The sequence below is a fragment of the Mustela nigripes genome, chromosome 12 (genome assembly GCF_022355385.1).
Source record: "Mustela nigripes isolate SB6536 chromosome 12, MUSNIG.SB6536, whole genome shotgun sequence".
Classification (NCBI taxonomy): Eukaryota; Metazoa; Chordata; class Mammalia; order Carnivora; family Mustelidae; genus Mustela; species Mustela nigripes.
In genome coordinates this window covers 19,222,708-19,245,606 of record NC_081568.1, presented here as the reverse complement: position 1 = coordinate 19,245,606, position 22,899 = coordinate 19,222,708, and the positions used below count along the sequence as shown (strand labels likewise).

Genomic DNA, 22,899 nt, shown 5'->3' with positions numbered 1-22,899 from the left:
ATGGCTTCCACACATATTTTACATATATACATGTACATGTACCTACACATGTGTGTATATGTATGTATATGCCAATTCAGGTTCTCCTTCCTTTCCTTTCCTCCTTTGAGGAAACCTCTTCTGCACCTCTCTGTCAACATTCTTTATGTCTAATATGAATACTGACTGGTACAGGCACCACCTACAAAGGAGTAAAGACTCGTTTGAGTCTTTACTCAAACATGAGCCCTTCAGAAAGGTTTTCCCTGATATCTCTATTTAAAATAAAAATCCTTCAGGGGCCTGGGTGGCTCAGTGGGTTAAAGCCTATGCTTTTGGCTCAGGTCATGATCCCAGGGTCCTGGGATGAAGCCCCGAATCTGCATCATGCTCTCTGTTCAGCAGGGAGCTTCCTCCTCTCTTTCTCTGCCTGCCTCTCTGCCTACTTGGGATCTCCCTCTGTCAAATAAATAAATAAGATCTTTAAAAAAATAAATAAAATAGAACAGAAATCCTTCAACACTTCCTGAGCCATTTATCCAGTTTCAGAGTTTCCTAACATCCAACATCCAACATACTATATATTTAACTTATCCCATTTGTTTGTTACTGGTATCCTCCCAATGAAATCAACCTTCCTGATGACTGTGAATTTGCTTGTTTTGTTTCTGGTGTATTACTTATTTATTGTGTTTTTTTGTTTGAATCCTTCCAATAAAAATGTAAGCTCAGTGCTGACTGAGAATATTGTTTAATCTGTTCAGCTCTGTGTCTTCTCAATTCATATGCATGGCTGAATGTTTAAATAAGTGAATGGATATGGAGATTCTGTAGGGTTTTTAGGTGGTGAGCAATCCTGGAGGTTGCAAGGAGACTAGATCACTTGGTTTTCTTTCTCCCCACTGATGCTCTCACAGTCCTCCGAATGGTGAGCAAGGGCTGAGAGGCAGGGCACTTACAGACTCCAAGGCATGGCTCTCCTGACCTGGCAGTTCTGACTGTCCTCGAGTAGCCAGCTGATGGAAGGGGGTTTTTCCTGAATTAAACTGCATCAGAGCTACCGGTTCCCACTACATGTTGGCAGATATAGCCCAGTTTCAACTTCACAATATCAAGTCAGATGCTAATAGGTAGAAACATCTCGTAGATTATGCCGACAGCTAGACCTTGACAATAAGATGAACCTAAAAAGAATTTTCCATAAACCTTCAAAAGTTAAAACAAACTGTCCAGAGCTAGTCAGTCAGGTAAATTGATTGCTGCTTTCTGGAATTTGTATATTTTGTCTGCATCTCTTCTGTCAACATTCTTTATGTCTAATATGAATGCTGACTAGTACAGGCACCACTTACAAAACTGTGGCAATGAGAAGGAGAAAAAAAAAAAGACCACCTGCTTTGCCGCATAGCTGTGGTCATATATAACTGGCATATTCAGAGTTGACTGCTTGGAGTAATTCTAAACAATACATAAAGGTCAGAAAAGTAGAACTTTGACAGGTATATGTCCTGTCCTTACCACCCTCCTAGAAAAATTGTTGGATTTATATGATTTTAAATCAAATGCAGAGTTAATGTGCTGCTTCATTTTTAGAGACCTGCCTTTATTCAAAGGCCAGATTTTGAGAACAAAGAGCGCTCAATCACATTTTATATGTCTTCTATAATTTTTTTTATCTTAATTGATTCATAATGAAGGCTTGTTAATTCTACACAAAATGAAGAACTTCGCTTCTTAGTACGACTCTTTCTCAGTATATTTGGATGCCTAGTTATTGAGGAAGTTATGTACATCTTAAAAACAATACGGGATCTTCTTTTAATATATATAATTTTGTCAAAATGTAGCAAGTATAAATAATTAACTGCTTTATTTTGAGTTGTCTGTCAAAAAGACAACAGGGAAATATCTATGTTCAGGAACATTAAAAAAACTATTGTTTTGTTTATACTGATCAAAATTGTAAATATCTGTGAGAGATTAGAGCTTTATGTCTGAGGTCAGTACGGGTATAACTGAAAAGGAAAGAATTTAACAGGATTTTTCAGAGAAGTGTCTAGGCCAGTACATGTGACTATACCACATTCATTATACTGCTAACAGTATTCCTTTTTATGAACAAATCTCAGTGTAGCAAAAATTAAAAAAAAAAAAGTCCAATGCTATACTATAATAGCAGAAACAATCCAAAATTAAATTATGTGTTGTTTTTGGATACACAAATTTTGGCAAAAATAGAAAAAAAAGCATCAAAAATACACACATGAATTTTTATGGCAGTGTTATATTTGTAGAGGGAGAAGAAAGAGAAGTGCCAGGATGGTGCTTTTTTTAAGAGAGACATTTGAAACATTTGTGATGCTTATTAACATGTCTAAAATCTCATTTTTGGTTATTTGAATTTCTATTGCAATATTTTTATATTTTAAAATATAGGCATTAATATAAACATAGTAAAAAGGATGGATAAAGAATATCAAATTGCATTTGAAGAACTTACTGAAAAGTTTTGAAAGATTTTCAAACATTTTGGCTTGTGTTTAATTTTCTCTTCATGCAGGCTATTGAGAAGAAAAGTTCCCATTTCCCAAGTACTTATGGTTCCATATTCAAATATATTATAAAATTTTATATCAACATGAAACATAATTTTCTTTCTATATACCAATGCACATTTCAATATACAATTTTATCAGTATGTAACCTCTATATTCTGTCTGATACACTTTTCTTTTTCTTTTTTTCTTTTTTAAAGATTTTATTTATTTATTTGACAGAGAGAGAGAGATATCACAAATAGGCAGAGAGGCAGGCAGAGAGAGAGAGAGGAGGAAGCAGACTCCCTGCCGAGCAGAGAGCCCGATGCGGGACTCGATCCCAGGACCCTGAGATCATGAACTGAGCCGAAGGCAGTGGCTTAACCGACTGAGCCACCCAGGAACCCTGTCTGATACACTTTCTAATAATAACACTTTTTTTTTTCCTATTTAAAGACATAAAGGGAGAAATATTTATAATTTGTAAAAGCCTTGGAAATTTTTTAATTAGGAAGAATTCCTGTTGCTTAAAAATATCAAGCCCCTCAGTGAGTACTTTTTGGGGGGATTAAGGTTAAAATGATTGATAATGGAAAATTGTACCCTTTGTATTTAATGAAATTTATTTGAATTTAACATGCTCAGTCTTTTCTCTCTGGACATGGGAGGAAGGAAGAATATCATTCACTGTGAGTGTATATGAAAACAACTCCAAGATACTGTATGCTATCTCTTCTTGGCCTTTCGGTTAAGATCAAGTGAAGATACTGTATGCTACACTTTTTTGTTTGTTTTTCTTTTCTTTGTGAGATGTGGTGAGAAGTGGTATAGAGGTGGATAAAAAGCTAAATAAACTACAATTAATTTATAAACTACATAGAAATTTTAAAAGCATATGCATATAAAATTATATATATAAAGATGTATATAATTGGGTACCTAATGTATAACTCAGATCACAGACAGATTTATTACTTTTTTCTTGATTTATTTATTATTTATTTTTTTAATTACCATATAATGTATTATTTATTTGTTTCAGTGGTACAGGGCTGTGATTCATCACTATTGCACAACAGCCAGCACTCACCACAACACATAACCTCCCCAATGTCCATCACCGAGGCACAGCATCTTTCCCCCTCCTCCCTCCAGCAACCCTCAGTTTGTTTCCTAAGATTAAGAGTGTCTTATTGTCTCCCTCTCTGGTTTTGTCTTTTTTCATTTTTTTCTTCTCTTCCCTTATGGTCTTCTGCCTTGTTCTTAAATTCCACATATCAGTGAGATCATATGATAATTGTCTTTCTCTGATTGACTTAATTCACTCAGCATAATACCCTCTAGTTCCACCCACATTGTTCCAAGTGGCAAGATTTATATTTTCTGATGGCTGTGTAATATTCCATTATCGATGTATACCACTTCTTTATCCATTCAGCTATCAATGGACATCCGAGCTCTTTCCATCGCTTGGCTGTTGTGGACATTATTGCTATAAACATTGGGGTGCAGGTGCCTCTTCAAATCACTACATTTGTGTCTTTGGGGTAAGAAGATTCATTAAGACATTACTTTATTTCATCACTTTCATTATACCTACAAATCTAGTTAGCCACCTTAAAACTGGTTCTTGGTAATATAGCTATACAGTTTAAGAATTATAAGGGATCTGCTATAGATTGAGGTTTTTATCCTGTCAGGATTTATGTTGAAACCTAATCCTCAATGTGAGGGTATTTGTAGGTGGGCCTTTCAGTGGTGATTAGATAAGGAAGGCATAGCTTTGAATGAGATTTGTGCCCTTATAAGGGGGACCCAGTGGTCCCCTCTTGCTCCTTCCACCATGTGAGGACACAGCAAAAATATGTGGCCTAGGAACCAGGAAGTGGATTTTCAGCAAACATGGAATCTTCTGGCACCTTGATCTTGGACTTCCCAGCATCCACAACTATGAAAAATAAGTATTTGTTATTTAAGTCACCAAGTCAATGGCATTTTTATACCATAACAGTCCAAAGAGACTAAGAATTTTAGCCATTGGTGTGTCTCCAGCCTCATTTTATACACCATTGTCAAAAATGTTTTGTGATTTTTCTGTATCTCTTGTAGTTGTGAAAAGGTAGATTATACCCCCCCAATTCATCAATGTCCAATCAATGTGCATTCTGCAGGAGTTCATTCCTCCCCTCATCCATTTTGTATAGATCACAAGGTGGTTTATCATTTTTTCATTCAAGAACCTATCTCAGAAAAATAAACTGTTATTATAAGTGTAGTTTTGGATGATATTGGGTTAAAATAACTTGACATGGGCATGATGGAAGGAATTTTTTTTGTTCCATGGAAACTGTACTCTTTGGAATGTTACTGAAGGCTAATTAGTTATGAAGCAAAAGTTCAAACCAGTTAAGGAGACAACTGTGGTTGAACCATACAAATCATGAAAATTTTGTAAAGCTAGTTGCTGAGTGCTTTATTGACAGCTATATTTTACATATTTTCAATTAACATAGTATTTACTTAATTTAAATGTCACTATTAAGATTCATTTGACTATACTACTTTAATGCACAAATATTAACTGGATAAGCATGAAACCCTTTTTCTTTTTGAATTTTATATTTTTATTAAAGTTCTAAATATGTACTAACTATATCTTTTAAACACTGATCTTAATTATATTCTGACATAATGATTTTAAGGAAGTACTGGTTCTGTCTGAGAACCATTTATCTGTTTAAAACTCATTTAAACATTAACTGATGCTGACCACTTTATAGAATTATAGAAAAAATTCATATTGTATAATTATTGAAGTAATGCTTGAGTATTATAACAGTTTACTCAAATGTTTATTCATGACCATGAAGTCTTTATCATGATCATTTTCTTTAATTAGACTTCTCTTTCCTTTGTAGAGGTTATTTTATACTGAAATTAAATGATATATTGAGAAGAATCTAGAGGTATTGCATAGTGTCAGTAATAAATTTCCTATGTTCTTAATTATCCTTAATATATATTTTAAAAAAATTTTATCCTTGATTTTTAAATTTTCAGTTATTTGCAGATTTCAAGAGCTTCTGTCAAAATTTTAATTTTTATGTGTTATTATTTATTATTTTAGTGTGTTCTGTAGGACTGGTCAGTAATCTACAAAAGAGTCAAAAATAACTCAAAACATGAGTTTATTTTTGATATAGTAAGAGTATATACAATAGTGATGTGAATTTCCTAATCCTTAAATATTTATGCAAGTGTTAACTTACATCTTTAAATTGAAAGGGCAAGAACACAGAAAGGGTAACTCTAAGCACCCATTTACACATTTGAGCAAAACGTAAATTCGTTTCTTGTCTATGAAATTGAATATAAATTACGTGTGAACATCTCAATTTTAGGAAGAAAATGTATGCATGTTATTTAACTTTAAATACCTGACATTGATTACTAGATATATGAATTAAATTAGTGAAGTTATAGGTTTTAAACTATTCACTGGGTAAATTTATGGTTTAAACTTAAGACCCAAATGTTCAAAGTTTCAAATCCATATGTCTTTTTAGAAACTATTTTTAAAACTTTTAAATAACAGGTAAATTCTATGGTACAACATTAATAATTAAGTCCATTGATAAATTTTAAACCCCTTATGAAATGTCTTAGTGGTCTTAATGAATAAAATATTACCTGTAGAAAAACATACTCTTAGAAATCCAAATGGCAAATTCTTGGGAAGTATAAATTGCACTGAAGTGATCATTAAACGTCTTCTTAACTGGAAATTTATTTAGAAATATCTCACACTTCCAAGTGAGTAATGTTGTCATGGTGGTTTTTTTTTTTCACATTTAATATTAACATTGCCAGAATTATTCTTGTTTAATAAAAAGATTGCTTTCCCATCAAGAAAGAATTAAATACCTGGGCTACAAAATTTCATAATTAACATAATTATAGTACATTGTCTTATATATAGAACTAAACCAACAAATACCATTTTATTTCCAGGTATGCATCTACAGCTAGTCACAGAAAGTTAGGATGATTTTGTTTGCAAATTTTAGTGAACTTCCAGTTAGTGAATATAGTTCCATCTCTAAAATAATTTATTGGTTCAGTTAACTATAAGGCCAGAAATGGGTCAAACTTATAGTTGACTGATAGAGGGATCTCATGCTGCTCAAAAAGCTAGTTTCCTCTGGATCTATTCTCTTTCATTCACAGTTTTGAATTCTTCCTTTGATAAGTCCCCTTATGGTTGTAAAATAGTGGTAATCTAGGTTATATGCTTTCTTCTCCATAACTACCATGCATGAAAGAGAGGAAGTGAGACAGGTCTATCATAATAACTAAAGAGATCCTCTTAGAATTCTATCCTTGAAGCAGTTAAGAACAGGGAACATGGGATTGTTGGAATTTGTAAAATCAGAAATGGTTAAGTCTTCCCTTTACATACATGAGTTGGCAAGGTGGGAGTGGAGTATAAAAATCTGAATATGAAATTAAATATTTAGGGAAGAAAAAAAGGAATGAATGCTGTCTAGCTATTGGAGATTTTCTTCCAGTTTCTGAGCATGTCTGTTTCAATAAAATTGCCTAGAAACTGTGTACATTGATATTGGATAAGTCTGAGGCTTTACTAAACTGATCATGAGATAAAATTAGATCAAAAGTCCATTTTAATGCTCATTTGTCCCCATTCTATGTAGTGGATCAGAAAATCTAGTAGGTCCCTGAGTATTTTCATAAGCTTGAAAATTTTATCAAAGTTCTCAAAATGTCTAGCTATTTATGTCCTCCTAGTTCACAGTTAACCCAAAAAAATCTCATTTGGAAAAGTTAGGGAGGAGATATTTCTGTTGTTATCATGGTTATTATGCAGGTATGTTCAAAGACTCAATAATTCACTGGTCTCTGAGTCTTTGAAGTGAAGCAATTCTGGAATTTAGCTAAAGAGACGAATCTCTGTTGTAGTTGGAGCATCATTTTTTCTGTCTGAGAAATCTAAAGGATTTTCAGGTATATAATTCTTGCAGACCTTGGAGTGCTATACATCGGTTTCAGTCATAGAGACTGTATCAATTAGTGGCTCTTTTGAACCACTATTAATTGCGGAAATTACATCTTGCATCTGATAATCCATTGGCATTATGTGCTGTCAAATACTCTCATATGTACTCTAAAATACCAGACTCGGAGTCTCCTCTTGCGCATAGAAATAGGGAAGATTTTTAACTGCATAATCTCTTAGCAGCATTCTTAGCCAACAGGGAAAAACCTCAACAATACTTTTTGAAGATGCGGCTTTGCCATCATATACGCATTTCTTAATATTTAGAAATAGTTTAGAAAATAGTTGTATCCTTTTTTAAGATATGTAAGGAGTAAATTGAGTGAATTACATATGATAAAACTGGTCTACCATTCTCATTTTCTTAATTAAATGAATGCCTTTATACAAAAAATAGCAGAGTTTTGGGCATCTCAGAGTCTTCATTAAGTCCATATTTTAATTAGCTAATAAAACAGCAAAGCAAACCCCATTATCATGTGCTGAGGTTGGCACAATAATTCTAAAGTTCATAGGAAGGGCAATGATATTAATAAATGTTGCATCATAAAATTACGTTCTGTAATCCTGGGTTTGTTACTTTCAAAATTTAATCCTATCTGTATTTTCTAGATTTTTGCTGATACAAATCCAAAAATACTTGCAATGTTTTTGTGCTTAATTGTGACTTCTAGAATCTGAATTTGTAATTGTCTCCCTTGGGCACATTGGTTTCTGATTCTGATTTAGATCATGAGGTAATTAGAAATGGTGGACAATGGACATAATAAGAATAGTTTTCCCTTGTAAAGTACTCAGATGAAGTCCTTATTGGATTTTAAGCAAAAGCAAAATAAAGGGCCTTATTGCACTTGGGAGGAAGGGGTGCTTTACTGACAGTGTCAGTATATCAGGGATATTTGGGATTTGGGGGGACACTGAGCCGTTTGGAGCCTACCATATTTCCCTACTCCAATATTCAGAATCTTACTTGTTCTAAATTAATTCACTAGTTTTTATGCTGTGGTAGTAATGGAATTGTGTATGCAATCAACTTAACATTTTATAATTGGCAGGATCAAATTTTCAATTTGATCAAAATCGAAAACACTCAAACCTAAACTCTCTGCCTTAGCTTTACAGTTGTAGATGAAACAAGATTATTCCCATGGTTTCTCTCAATTTGAAACAACCAGTTCTTCCACAATTCACACATTCCTCATGCCTTATATATTGTTCTCTTGGAAAAGCCACCTGATTCCTCAAAGCCTTGTGCTCAGTAAGCATTTTATTCTAGGTTACCATAGGTCATAATTTAATCAGCTATTTTGATACAGCAGACCATGGGATGATAAAAATTCATATTTAATTTCAGCTGGATTTTTTTTTTTTGGAACCGTCAGCTAGACTAGGCCTGATAATAAAGTCAACATTACCTTATTGCCCTGAGGTTCTTTTGCCTGTAAATGGTTTTACCAATTTGTGCAAACAAATTCACATGTGGGTTTCCTAATTGCACAGAGGATGAGAAATCTATTATTTGGAATTCTGTCTTGGGATTCAGGAATTAAAAAGCAGGTCATTCAATCAATATTGAAAAGGTATTTCAAATAGACTTGTCAGCAAAAATAATGACAAATATATAATATACTGATTCTTTTCTTTTTTGGAGACATTATCTATTCATTTTTTTACTCACTTTTTATTGTGGTTATCATTTTTTTTATTAATTTGTCAAAGTACTTTGTGTCTTCGAATCATTAAATCTTTTATCATATATGTTGCATATAGTTTTTCCACATATGCATGTTGTCCTTAAAAATGTGTAGGTTTGTTATTATTACAGCTTTTACATTAACTGTATTTTTATCTTACTTAATATAGTCAGTTTTTTCTTTAAAGACTTTTTAAAAGCTCCTGTCTACAATGGTGGTGTGATGTTTTTATAATTACCTTTCAGTTTATTTTGATTTAGATTCCATCAGGATCCTAAGTTGTGCCTTTTTTTCCCCCTCCAATTCTTGCTCAAAAAGTATCCAAATTATCTTTTTCCCACTGATATGAAATCAGTGCATACTTGGAAATACGTAAGTCAAAGCTTCTATTTGTCTGCTATTTCTTTGATGTTCTTGTCTAAACAAAACAAAGTCTTGAAGTCTTCTTGAACTTGAGGCTGCCAGTCATCTGGCCTAACCAAGTTACATGACCAAAGTGAAAGGGGATGGAGTAAGGGTGTGTGTGTCGTTCACTCAATTAGGAGGCTCTTCTCTTCTCTTTAGAGGTGGCATGCCTACCAAGACTGAGAATCACTACAAGAAAAACTCCTTGTGGTGAAGGCTCTAAGACTTGGGATCGGTTTCAAATGAGGATCCACAAGTGGCTCATTGATTTGAGTATAGATAAGTATAGGTAAGGAGTATAGATATATAACCCTAACAAAGAACAAATGAAGACTTAAAAGTAGTTATTTCATTATTTCTTGCTATTACCTTCCATTAATTTGTGATGGATATTTCTCTAGTCTTCTGTTTTCCTTATGAGATATGAAAGATATTAAATGATAGTTTCTCTTTTACATTTCCTCTTTCAGTCATTTGGAATTTATGTTGACATACCTAGGCTATGAAAATCAAAGTGCATTTCACATAATCAATATATTCATGGGTAAATTTGGCTAAATATATGTTTTTTTCCCCATATTTTAAATTAGTGCCAACTGTTTCTTTTTAAATGTGGAGCAGTACTATACCTATCAGCTAAGCCAAGATCACTAAGTCATCAAAAATTTGGGGTGCCTGGGTGGCTCAGTGGGTTAAGCCTCTGCCTTTGGCTTGGGTCATGACCTCAGGATCCTGGATTGAGCCCTGCATCGGGCTCTCTGCTTGGCGGGGAGCCTGCTTTCCCCTCTCTCTCTGCCTGCCTCTCTGCCTGCTTGTGATCTCTCTCTCCGTCAAATAAACAAATAAAATCTTAAAAAAAAAAAAACCCACAAATATTTTATTGTCATTATTGCCTCTAAACCAAAAATGAAGATTTTCTTTCAAAAAGATATGTTGAATTAATGCATTCTAATGAAAACCAAGGGAAGAATAAAGGTAGATGGTTAGACTTCTAGGATAAAAACTCTAACAAATATAAACTGTATGCTGTTTCTTACGAAAAGTGACTTTTTGAGATTCTCTGAACCTAAGCATTCTTTCCTCTACCTTCTCCCATGTTCCTCATTTGCCAATTTTTCAGCTAGTCTCTGTGCCAATTATTTCAGAACTTACTAAGCCATATCAATCACATACTTTAGTGTATAGGAGCTTTTTGATATTTTCCTGAGTTTTGGTTCAGTGTATTGCAGAGAAAGCCTAAAGTGTTCGCCTGAGAACATGCAGAATGTGTTCGGGAATTTGGTGTGACTGGAATCTAGAGTTTTGGATTATTGGATTAGCTATGCCAGTATGAACCCTTAGGGAAATAACTTACCCCTATGATGACTCATTTTTTGCATTTATACAGTTACTGATTTGGATTAGATGAACTCAGGTCATTTTGAACTTCAGGCTTTTATAAAAATAGTTTTAGAAATGGGAACACAGAATGATATTCTTTAAAAAAAATTGACTTACATTCTGTGTTTGCATACAAATTAATTAGCAAACATATGCACAATGCTTTCCTCTTTTCAGGACTTAGCTTCTAACTTCAGCCCTCAATCTTCCTTTCCTTTTTAACATACACAGTTTATTTAGGGTTTGCTTTTAGTCCTTAATTAAGTTATTCATTTAAATATAACTATTTCAGTTTTTAATTAAGTTATTCATCTAAATACAAATATTATAGGTGATGTTACCATTGTGTGGTTCTTAACTGGGGACAATTTTGCTTCTATTTCCCCAGGAAACATTTGGCAACATCTGGAGATATTTTATCTGTCACAATTGAACACAATTTTCTGTCACAATTGAGCAAGGTGACATCGTTCCTGGAAGTGAGTGAATAGAGGCCAGGGATGCTGCTAAACGTCTTACCTTGCACAAGATGCTATACTTTTCTTTCTTTTTTTTTTTTTTTTAATATAGAGAGTATTAGTTATATCCAGGGTTTCCAAAATAATTGCTATCTTGTAATAGCCCCCAAGTTCAAACTAACTTCATTCACATTTATCAATGACACCATTTATTTATTTTATGCTTTCTTCTTTTTATTGCCTTTTAGCTTTAAGAAATACCTGGCTATAGAACCCATACTCCATGTTCTTCCCTAAAAATGCAAGAAATCTTGAAAACCATAATGCTAATTATAATCCAAATTTGTTGCTTAAAAATTGCTAATTCTCATTAGCTTTGGGAAACGCACATAAAAAATCATTCTAATTTTATTACGAATTAAGTAGCGAACACTTAAATAATACTTGGCCTTTGCAGCAGAAAAATGAAATAGTTGATCTACTTTTCTTTTTCTTTCTTTTTTTTAACCAAACCTAGATACATCTTGAAGATTACTACACATTGACCCTCATCTTCTTTTTAACATGCTGAAAAGCACTATACCCATGCAATGTCATGAAATACATATTTTCTTTCAAAACAGCATAAGAAAATTACTATAGGTAACATTGCATGAGTAGAGTATGGTTCTTATTGAAATGATTTAAAGAAACAGAAGGCAGGCCAGCTTGACAATCTGGAAAAATAAATTACAAAATGCTATAGTCAAAATCATAACCTCTAATTGCCAGCAGATTTGGGTAGTGAACATCTGCCCTGGCTAATCACAGTAAGGACCACTTCATGCTCTAAGGCGTAATTTCCAAAAGACATGCCTTGATCACTTTATGGAATCCCATGTATGCATTACTATATGGAATCATCAGGGTAAAAAAATGAGAGTCTAAGTTGTACCTGGAAGTCAAGTGAAAGCTGGAGAGGTATGTTTATATCATTGGGGGCTTTATACTCACGAGAAGCAGCACAATCCATGATAGACATAGAAGACTTTAGGGAAGCTCCCTAGATTTAGAAAAGACTTAAGTTTTCATTCTCTGTTTCATTCGTTTGTTGCCAACAGAATATTGTTCTACCATGTACTCGGTATGGCTCTGTGTTTGTGTATTTAAGAAAGAACAACAAATACTAGTTCCCTGGAATCATGTATTATGATGTATTTTAGGTATAGATGACAGAGAGTTAAGTAACAGATAAAAATAGCACTGATATCACTGTGTGATAACAGTCTACAAAAGAAACGAATGAGGTGAACAGGAATATCTTTGAGGCCCAGTTTTAAGTACGACAGAGATTTCTGAGGAGGTGATATTTGAGTTCAGACTTGAGAGTTGTGAAATGTGTTATATGCAAAATGTGAGCAGAGAGCTTTCCACACAGGAGGAGCAGTGATATAGTGGTGTAAAGATACTGATGCAGAAATGGCCTTGATGTATTGGTGGAAATATATGGAGGGAGAAGAAAACCAACCAAGAGAAATATATGAAAGATGACATTAGAAAAATAGACAGAGGTAGTTTATAATGCATTCGGAGTAACTCAGGCAACTGGAGACAACGTGGGGAAGAGGAAATGGGGAGTTGGCATTCAATGGATACAAAGTTACAGTTGCAGGAAATGAGTAAGTTCTAGAGATCTGCTGTGCAACATAGAGCCTATAGTTAATAATATTGTGTTATACATTTAAAAATTTAAAAGGATAGATCTCATGCTCAGTGTTTTTACCATATGCAAAAACAAGGGATGCACGGAATCTTTTGGAAGTGATGGACATGTTTATTACCTTGATTGTGGGGATGATGTCACAGGTGCATGCATATATATCCAAACTCATCAAAATGCATACATTAAATATGTGTATTTTTATATATAAAATACACTGAATTTAACTTAAAAGGAAAAAAAGCATAGTTAAGAATGTACATAAGTGGATTGGGGTAATGGCCACACTCGCTGGAGACATCAGAACAAGTGAATGCCTCCAGGTGCTGAGCTCCTGCAGTTGAAGATGGTATTATGGTTGAAGCCAAACCCTACACATTTAGTCAGCTACTATTCTAGGCAACAGAAAAACAGTGAGGGTGGGGGGTACATTAAAAAAATAAGCTCTGTTCTCTTGGATGCAGCTGGTAAACAATGAGCAAGCAGGTGGCAAAATGAAGAAAGCCCAGAGAAAGATGGGTCTTGTGCTCTGCCTCACTTTCAATAGTGTCCAGGTTTCATCCTCAAATATCATTTTAGTTGGCAGAGATAATTATTGCAGACATCAGTAGCCTGAGAGTTGTACCTAGATCTCTGCTTCTCTTGTTTGAAAAACACAACAGAACTAGCTTCATCAGATGGTGGCCAGGGCAGTGGGAAGGTTGTGAAAGGCAATGGCAGAGAAGACGTCGTAGGACTGATTCCTCACCCCTTTCGCTGGCTGCCGGAGCGTCATGCTGGGTCCGTTACCAAAAGCTTAATAACCCTCTCTTATCTCAAATTTTCAAATACATGTGTCCATCCTAGATTGCAGCAAGATCAGCAAATCCAATTTCAGGGCTCTTCCTTTTTCTGTTACCATATTTATATTGTCTAAATTCGATGCCATCCAATCACAAGGAAGCGTGTCTGTTGTTGAAAGGGGGCAAACCCGAATGAATTTCATGACAGTAGTAGATATTTTTCTATTTCTCTCTGGGCTTAGAAGGGGACTATACTGCCTGTTGTGTTACGCCAGGTCCCGTTGTTTGACCGTGACTTTCATCATTCCTTTACCTTTTCCCGCCTCGTACATTATCATGGCCGAGATGGTCTGTCCTCAGATCCAGTGCTTGTTCTATCAAGATGAGTCATTATTTTTTTTTAACACTTACAGATCCACTGAGTTTGAATGATAGCCATACACTAACACCAACCATACAATCGAACCAGAAAACCTTATCAGAATGATAAGACTATGTGCCTTAGCTGTCTGATCTGACTTTAGTCATACTCCTTCAGAACACATATTTTTACTCTAAAGACCATCTGTTAGTTTTGGCTGTTTAGGTATCCCTCCAAATAAATAATTCCTGAGACTTCAGGTTGCATCTGTAATTTTTCTATTCTTAAATGCTTCACTCAACAAACACCTACATACTGAATAGTGAAGTCAAGGTGTTTTCAGTGGTGATGAGAGAACAATAGAAGCCCATTCACAAAGGCCTTTCTGTTAGAAGTCTTTCTACTCTAAAGATAATGAAAAGATTTCCTCTGTACTATATATTGTATCTTTGCAAGAGACTGGTTCTTTAATGACTAGTAAATCATATGCCCCCAAATTAGTTCCTGTAAAGCTTGAGACAATTGCCAGCATGTCCTATATTGCAACATGGTTCCAATTCCTACTTACTGAGAACATCTTCACAAGCTGCCTCAAAGACTTCCAAGGACTTCCTTTAATTGTTATAATAAATGAAAGCTATACTTCATTTTTTTCCAGTGAAAAGGATGCTTGCAACCCAAAGAATTGGGCAAAGAATACAGTGGAAACAATGAACAAAATTTTGAAAACTACTATACAGAAAAGTAAGAGGATATGTAGAAAATAAAGATGATTTAATCTCTTTTTTCTGCTAGCAAGGCTATAAAAGTCAATCATACTGCTGTAAAAATGAGTCTTATCAACCATCTAGTTATTTATACTTTTCATTGATATATTTACAGCAGAGAGTACAAATGCATTGTTTTTCCTGAGTTTTTACTTTTACGGTACTTTTGTTCACCACAACTATAGTCAAAATATGAAATAATAACAGTTGAATGCTGATACCTAGGCCACTTTCCACATGTTCTCTACTGCTGATGTGTACCTCAATTTTCCATTTTCAATTTTAAGAAGCAGATACCTCTAGCAAAAGTAGAATGAAAAACATTACATTGCACTCTTTTATTTTTTTTTCCATGTCAAAGTGGTCAAGGATTATTCTAGATGACAATGATATTCCTAAAGTTTGTCTCAGAAACAAGAGATGTGACTTATATCTCTGAAGCATGTGTCCTCATGCTTTGCAAATAAGGTACTGCACAATACTAATTCAAAAATTCAATCATCCTTTTAAAAAGACTCAAAAACATAATAGTAATATCCTATCAGAGGCTGTTATAAACATGTACATTTTTGATGAGTGGAAAAACCATCATGCATTCCCAAAGTTCAATTAGGGTCATACCAATTTAACTGTACTGATTAAAAGCAATAAACTTGGGGCTTCTGGCTGACTCAGTGGGTTAAGCCTCTGCCTTCAGCTCAAGTCATGATCTCAGGGTCCTGGGATCGAGCCCTGCATCGGGCTCTCTACTCGGCAGGGAGCCTGCTTGCCTCTCTCCCCTTCTCTGCCTGCCTCTCTGCCTGCTTGTGATCTCTTTTTCTCTGTCAAATAAATAAATAAAATCCTTAAAAAATAAAAAAATAAAAGCAATAAACTCGAACAAATGAAAAAAATAACTTTTTAAACTATTGTAAGAAATATGTGTATAAATTTTAGGGCTGTATATTTTCTTAGATGACTTCTTTGAATTTCTAAGGACCACTGTAATCATGAGTTAGATTTATAATCCAATATTACAGATCAAAAAGAAAGAAAATTAAAATTTTATACTTTAAGACATGCATAAATTATTATGTTTATCAATTTTGTTAACACTGTTATTTTGTATCAGTAAGAGAATAAACGTCTTTCAATTCAACTATGTCATTCATTGAAAGATGTTTTCTCCTTTAAAAGGTTCTAAAATGTGAAAAAGCAATTTATCTTTGAGTTGTTAAGGTCATAAGAACTGGTGTATCTATCTACAAAAAACAAATAACAATTTTTGAAAAATTTTCTTTTTGAAGTACCTTATTGTGATTGGAACCAGATAAAATATGGCATTTATTGTAGTTCAAGTAACTATGTTTTTTTTTTTAAATGTTCAGTTAGCCACTGTATGGTACATAATTAGTCCTTGATGCAGTGTTCAATGATTCATTAGTTAAGTGTAACAAGTAACTATTCTTACTTCCAAGAGGCTTTAGGACACGGTGTCCCTTAACTACATCTATTTGTATAATTATAAGCAACTGATACCTGTTTCTGGAATATATGATTTTTTAAATTAATCTTTCTGAATTTTATCATGTTAGTTATATATTAACATGTCACAAATTATCAGAAAATTTAGCTGCTTAAAACAACATACTTTGATTATATCACAGTGACGGTAGGTCATGAATCCAGGCATAATTTGGCTGGGTCCAGTATAGATCTTTCTCACAGGCTGCAGTCAAAGGAGCCATGAGAGGGACTGAATAGGTGGTTGTTGGCAGAACTCAGTTACTCATAAGTTGTCGGACAGAGGGCCTCAGTTCTTTGATGGCTCTTGGCCCTCAGCCAGAGTCAGCTGCTTGTCACATGATCCTCTTCAACATGGCAGCCTGTTATTCGATCATGTAAGCAGAGAAGGCAATAGAGAGTCTGCTAGCAAGATGTAAGTCATAATTTTTCGAATTATTCTCTCTCATGCTTCCTGTATTCTGTTGGTTAGAAGCAAGTCATTAGGTCAGTCCAATGTTAAAGAGGAAGGGATTACACATGATTGTGGACACCAGGAGGAAGAGAGCACTAGGGACCATGTTAGACATATACCTACCAATTAACAAAAACCTATTCTGAAAAATAGGTGATAGGAACTTTTAAACCACATTTCTAGTAATCCCGTTTCATATTCTCTTCTGTAACTATGTTTATTGCTGTTTTACAAGTTGAACAGTCTTATTTATTATATGAACTAGATCATATAATAATAAAGAGAAAAGCAAGAGACTGTTCTAAAATCTTAGTTTAGTCACTTACTAGTTATTCCACATGAGACATGTTGCATAATTCCTCAGACTTTTGAGATGTATCAATTAAATGGTATTAATAGTGTATGATCTAGATGTGGGTATCCTGCCAAGGAAAAATAATATGTTACTTTCCAATAATTTTTTCCAATGATTTATTGAGTGACTGTATATACAAGGATCCATGCTAAGTCCTAGGGATTAAAAAAGTGAAGTAATAAAGTCCTTTTACAAGGTGCATGGGTGGCTCGGTTGGTTGAGTGACCAACTCTTGATTTCTGCTTAGGTCATAATCTTAGGATTGTGAGACTGACTACCAAAACCCCACCCCACAACCCAGGGTTGGGCTCTGCACTTAGTGGGTAGTCTGCTAGAGTTTCCCGCCCTCTCCCAATTCTCTGCCTGCTCTCTTATTCTCTCTTTCAAATAAATACATAAAAAAAACAAAAACAAAAACAAAAACAAAAAAACCTTTCCCAGAACAGTAAATAATTTAAGATGGGAAACAGTATTTAAACTACCTAGAAATATGTTTGGCCTATAATAGTTACTTAGCCAATGTTGAGCCTTTGGAGGTTTTTTGTTCTTTTTAATTGTATTTTAGTAATTATTAATTATTGATCCTTTGGAGAAGCTAAGGGGGGATTTGTTTTCCTCTCAGGAGCTCAGTAAAAGGGGGAGCAGCCATATTTTGTTCTGTACTCTCACCTGTTCACATTTCTTTACCTCTTTATCATTTCCCATCTTTCTTCTGTACCCCCAAATGCACATAAGTACAGGAACGTAAGATATTCTTGAAGATTTGGACTAAGAAAAATAAAATTAAGGATGAGAATATTGCCAGGAAGTATTTACTGATGTTAGTATGAAGATTTCACCAGAAGTAAATTGAATCAATATATAATCTCTATATTCAGGGGTCATAATTCCATTTGGTAGAGCTATTTAGCATTGCCATACAAAAAAAATGTAATGTTTTAATCATAAGTGTTTTTTTGAAATGGAGGCCAAACATTCATATTTATAATATGAAAAATATTAATATTTAAATATCTATCTCTAAATTTAATCAACTACAATTAGCATAGTAGAAATAAAAATACAGATGACCCCAGTCAATGAAATTTTTAAATGGCCTATAAAACTACTGTTTATTGAAATTAAGATTAAAGAATTCAATTTATACTTAAGAAGCTATTTAATAAAATGTTATTTTCTATAGTGCAACACATGCATCTTAAGTGTTTTTGCCTTATTTTTCTCAATCATATAATTAGAAATCTAATTAGAAATCTAATGTTAAGAAGTAACAGCATTTGTGAGAGTACTTTGCTCAGTGATTGGAATGTAATAATTGGTCATATATGAAAGTCAATTTTCCAGAACTGTCTCAAGATAAAATTAGGCCCTACAAAAAAAAAAAATCAACTAGCTAAAAATGTCTAGTGCATATATATCGATATGGAATATTTCTGAGTCCAGGAGCCCCTTAAAATTGCCGATAACTTTTAATAGGTTTGCTTCCAGTGTCTTGGCTCTCCACCACTGTCTTGCATTATAGTGCTTACCAGGTGTTATTACCTGAATTCTGGAAAATATCAACAGACATATGACAGCTAACAGCATTGTTAGTAATTCTGATGGTGTCTGATCATGGACACAGAGCCAAATGACCAGGGGAATTAGGAGATGGTTAGCAGTAGTGAGGATGACTCCAGCCAGGCTGAGCAATATGTGTGTAGAAAGAAGTCTAATAGGGAAGAACAGAAAGCAGAACATTGCAGGGAAGCTCTCATAGTCTTCTGGTGGCAATGTCTGGTCTCTTGGATACCTGTTGGTCTCTGTTGCAATGTAGCTAGTCCTTAAAAAGTACACTGTAATCATTTCAGGGATGATTATTTTGGTAGATTCCTCCAGTTTGCCCGCCTCTGGTGTAGTATGGTTGGCTTCATATCTTCTGGTAGTTGTAATCTTGTGGCTGAAGTCTGTGGTCCCATTTCATTGTCTTGTCTTCTCCCCCTTATAATACTTGTGCTGGCTCATGAATTGATTCTTCAGGATGTGCTTGATTGTATGAGATTGTATGAGACTCTGTCGGTCTGTTCTCTGACTCACCTACCTAGACATATTCATCTATCTACCCACCCACTTTAAGCTTCTAGCTCTTCCCCCCACTTCCCCCACCAAGCCTTAAAGATGTTGACTAGAGGCATAGAAAAGGAAGAAATGGTCAGGAGCCAAGAGACTAACCCTCTTTGACCACTTGTCATTCCGTTTGTTATCCTGAGAGCCCTTCTTCAGAATTCCTAGTGGTTTCCTCCTTTCCAGTGGAGTGAGAATTCTAATTTTATCCTTACTTCTCTCCATACTGAGGTTCTTATTAAAGCTTTACAAATTCAACAATTACTGGCTTTCTACAGATACACTAAAGAAAATACAATTTGAAACTCACAGTGAAATAATAACCATTTTATTCTATCTAAATCCTTGGAACCTAACACCCAAAATCTCCAGCCCAAAGAATGGCGTTAAATTAATGGGGTGTAGCAACTATCAACATGTGTCATGAGAAATTTTTTAAATGCACAAATCTTAATAACTTTAAAAATGCTGTTTACTCAGTGAATATTAAGTTTGTTTGGTTGTTTAAGGGAGTTTTGTTGTACCTTTAAATACTCATTATATATCACAGTATCTGGTTCATACTAAGAATTAAATAGTTGTTCATTGAATGGATTGATTAAGCGATGGGATAATAAAAATTTTAATTTTTTTCACAAATTTTGAGATAATGCAATTTCCACTGATATTTTATATTTTGAAATCTTTTGTTAAAATATTCAGGACATAAATAAATCAAACCATTAAAGAGCAACACATATTGTGCTGACAGGTAAAGTAAGAAAAGTCAAGAAAGATGGCTCATCTTGCTAATAGAATCTATTACTATTCCATATCTTTTTTCATTACTGCTGATTTAAAATGTGATAATTTAACTTGCAGTCCACTTATTTTGTAAGACTACCTATGTAATTATTAAAAATATAAAATATTGCATCGCATACACTGCTTAGTGTACTTCTTCCAAATACTAACTACTTCTTGTCAAGGATTTATCAGTGACAAACGAAGAATTCAATTTGTCGGCAGCTTAAATGTCTAGGCTGATGTTATCAAATTAAAAGAAAGGGGAAGGCTTGCTTTAAATATAAAGTTACCTTTATAATAATACTGACTAGATAATTTTTTATCACAAGATAATATCTAATATTTAGGTTAGAGTAGGAGATAAAATATTTAAAGCATTAATAAAACACTTTTATGAAAATCATCACAGAATATTTGCTTTTGCTTCAATATTAACAAAACTTCCATTTGTATGATCTTAGATGAAAAATCCTTCCTAGCATTGTGAATGATACATAATTTAACTCCTTTTGAGAAATCATTAATTTGACTTTTTTGGGTATAATTTTGAAAGGTAGAACTAATAGGCATCCCTAGACAGTAAAGTGTAAAATACAATATATGGAATTCTAACTCATGGCTCTTGAATTTCTCTGGGATTTACAAGAGATTGTTATAAAGTTTAACATGAACATCATAAAAATATGATTCCTTATTTATAATTTATGTTAGAAATTTGTGTGTGAATAAAGTGGGAACATTGGGAGCCTGGTGGTGTATTTCATAACTTTAGTTATCATTTATAATGCAACTCTGTCTAGTTCGTTTCTCTAGCTGGCTCTTCCTAAAGTGTATCCTTCCCTATTTTTCTTCTGTTCCATCAGATACTCGAAAATCTAACTCCCTTTGAGAATAACTTTACCACGTTTGCGTCTGGCTCCAAGGGGAAATGTAATCTTACTTCAGTCATCTAATTAGCAGTAGGAGTCTCTGTGCTGTAGCCTTGAGATCAACACAAGTGTGATGAGCTAGGGTGCTGACATCAATGAACACTTTATTAAATTACACACTCCCATAAGCAGGCATGGACTCTCAGAGCCCTGATAATGTATGCACCATTGCACTGACTCCCTGTTTTCTGAAACTGTGAGTGGCAGGCCAAACTCAGGTTATAAAGTCTTGATGAGATTACGTAGATTTTAAAAAGATCCTTGGCACACTTTTAGGTAATAGGTTTAGTCTGTTGTTTTGACAACTGGTAAGTAGCTAGAATTAAAGAATAAAAGGAAGTAAGTTGGGGCATAGAGCTTAGGGCATCTTTTTCTTTGGACCACCAGTGTCTCAGAGGAGAATAAAGGATCCACTGATTTGAATAAAATTTCAAAATAATAAACCTTTTCTGGATATTGCCTAATTAGATTTGTAAATACCATGTAGTTGTTAATTTTATGGATAATTTACAAAAACACACATTCTTAAATGCTTTTAAAATTATTAAAATATTTGGTATTTGATAAAGATAAGTACAACGAAGCTAAATATCCTTTTTGAGAAATGACAGTTATCCTTCTATGTAATAAGCACTCTGACTGTTGCGAGATGAGATTTCATTGTGGTTTTGACTTCCATGTCCCTGATGGTTAGTGATGCTGAGCATCTCTTCATTACCTATTAGCCATCTGTATGAAGGTGTAATTTACATAGAGTAAATTCATCCTTTTTAGTGTAAAATTCCACAAATTTTGACAAATGTATACTCTCTCATGGCCATTCTCACAGAAAAGATAGAGAACATTTCCATCTCCCCCAGAAAGTTCCTTCATGTCACTCTGTGGTAATTGGGCCCCGGCAGCCACTAATCTTCTGTGGTTTGAGTCCCCATATTTCTATTCTTTCGAGAATGTCATATAAATGGAGTTATACACTATATATGATTTTTAAGTCCTTTTTTTTTTTAAATGTATTTGAGATTCATTCATGTTGCTGTATCAGTAGTTCATATGTTTCTACTGACAAGGAACATGTCAGTGAACGTTTGTGAGCACCCTTACCCAGTACCCATTTGAGGACATTCAGATCCTTTCCAGGTTAATGAATTACAAAAAATGTGGGTATGATCATTTACATATACTGTAGTTTCATGTGACCAAATGTCTTTAATTCTCCTGGACAAATACCTAGAATAAGAACGTTACTTCAAATGGTAAGTATATATGTAACATTTTAAGAAACCTTAATTATGATAGAATATTTTGCATTCCCACCTGCAAAGTATTGAAGTTTCATATGCTTTGCATCCTTTCCACACTTGTTAATGTCTTTTTTACATTTTATTTTAGCTATTTAATGTAGTATAATGGTAAACATTGTGGTTTTACTTTTCAGGTTTTTATTAATGGTGAATGATGTTGAGCATCTCTTTATGTAATTATTTGGCATAAGTATTCTTTGTTACTATTGAGATGCCTATTCAAGCCTGTGCCTATTTTCAATTGGGTTGTTTAATTATTGACTTTGGTATTTTTTAATGTACTAAGGATAAATGCTTTACCACATATGTGTTTGTAATTATTTTCCCTAAGT

The 22,899-nt window shown here is 34.0% G+C and overlaps 1 protein-coding gene across 2 annotated transcripts in view; it reads left to right on the top strand.

Moving 5' to 3' along the window:
- Nucleotides 1–22,899, top strand: part of CDH10 (cadherin 10) — a 171,834-nt gene that overhangs the window by 24,122 nt on the left and 124,813 nt on the right. The window contains exon 1 of one of the 2 annotated variants that reach the window (XM_059416475.1): nt 16,988–17,054. The exons of the other annotated variant lie outside the window; for it this stretch is intronic. The gene's annotated coding sequence lies outside the window, so the exon portion shown is untranslated. Of the gene's footprint in view, nt 1–16,987; nt 17,055–22,899 lie in introns of those variants that run through there. 2 annotated transcript variants of the gene reach the window in all.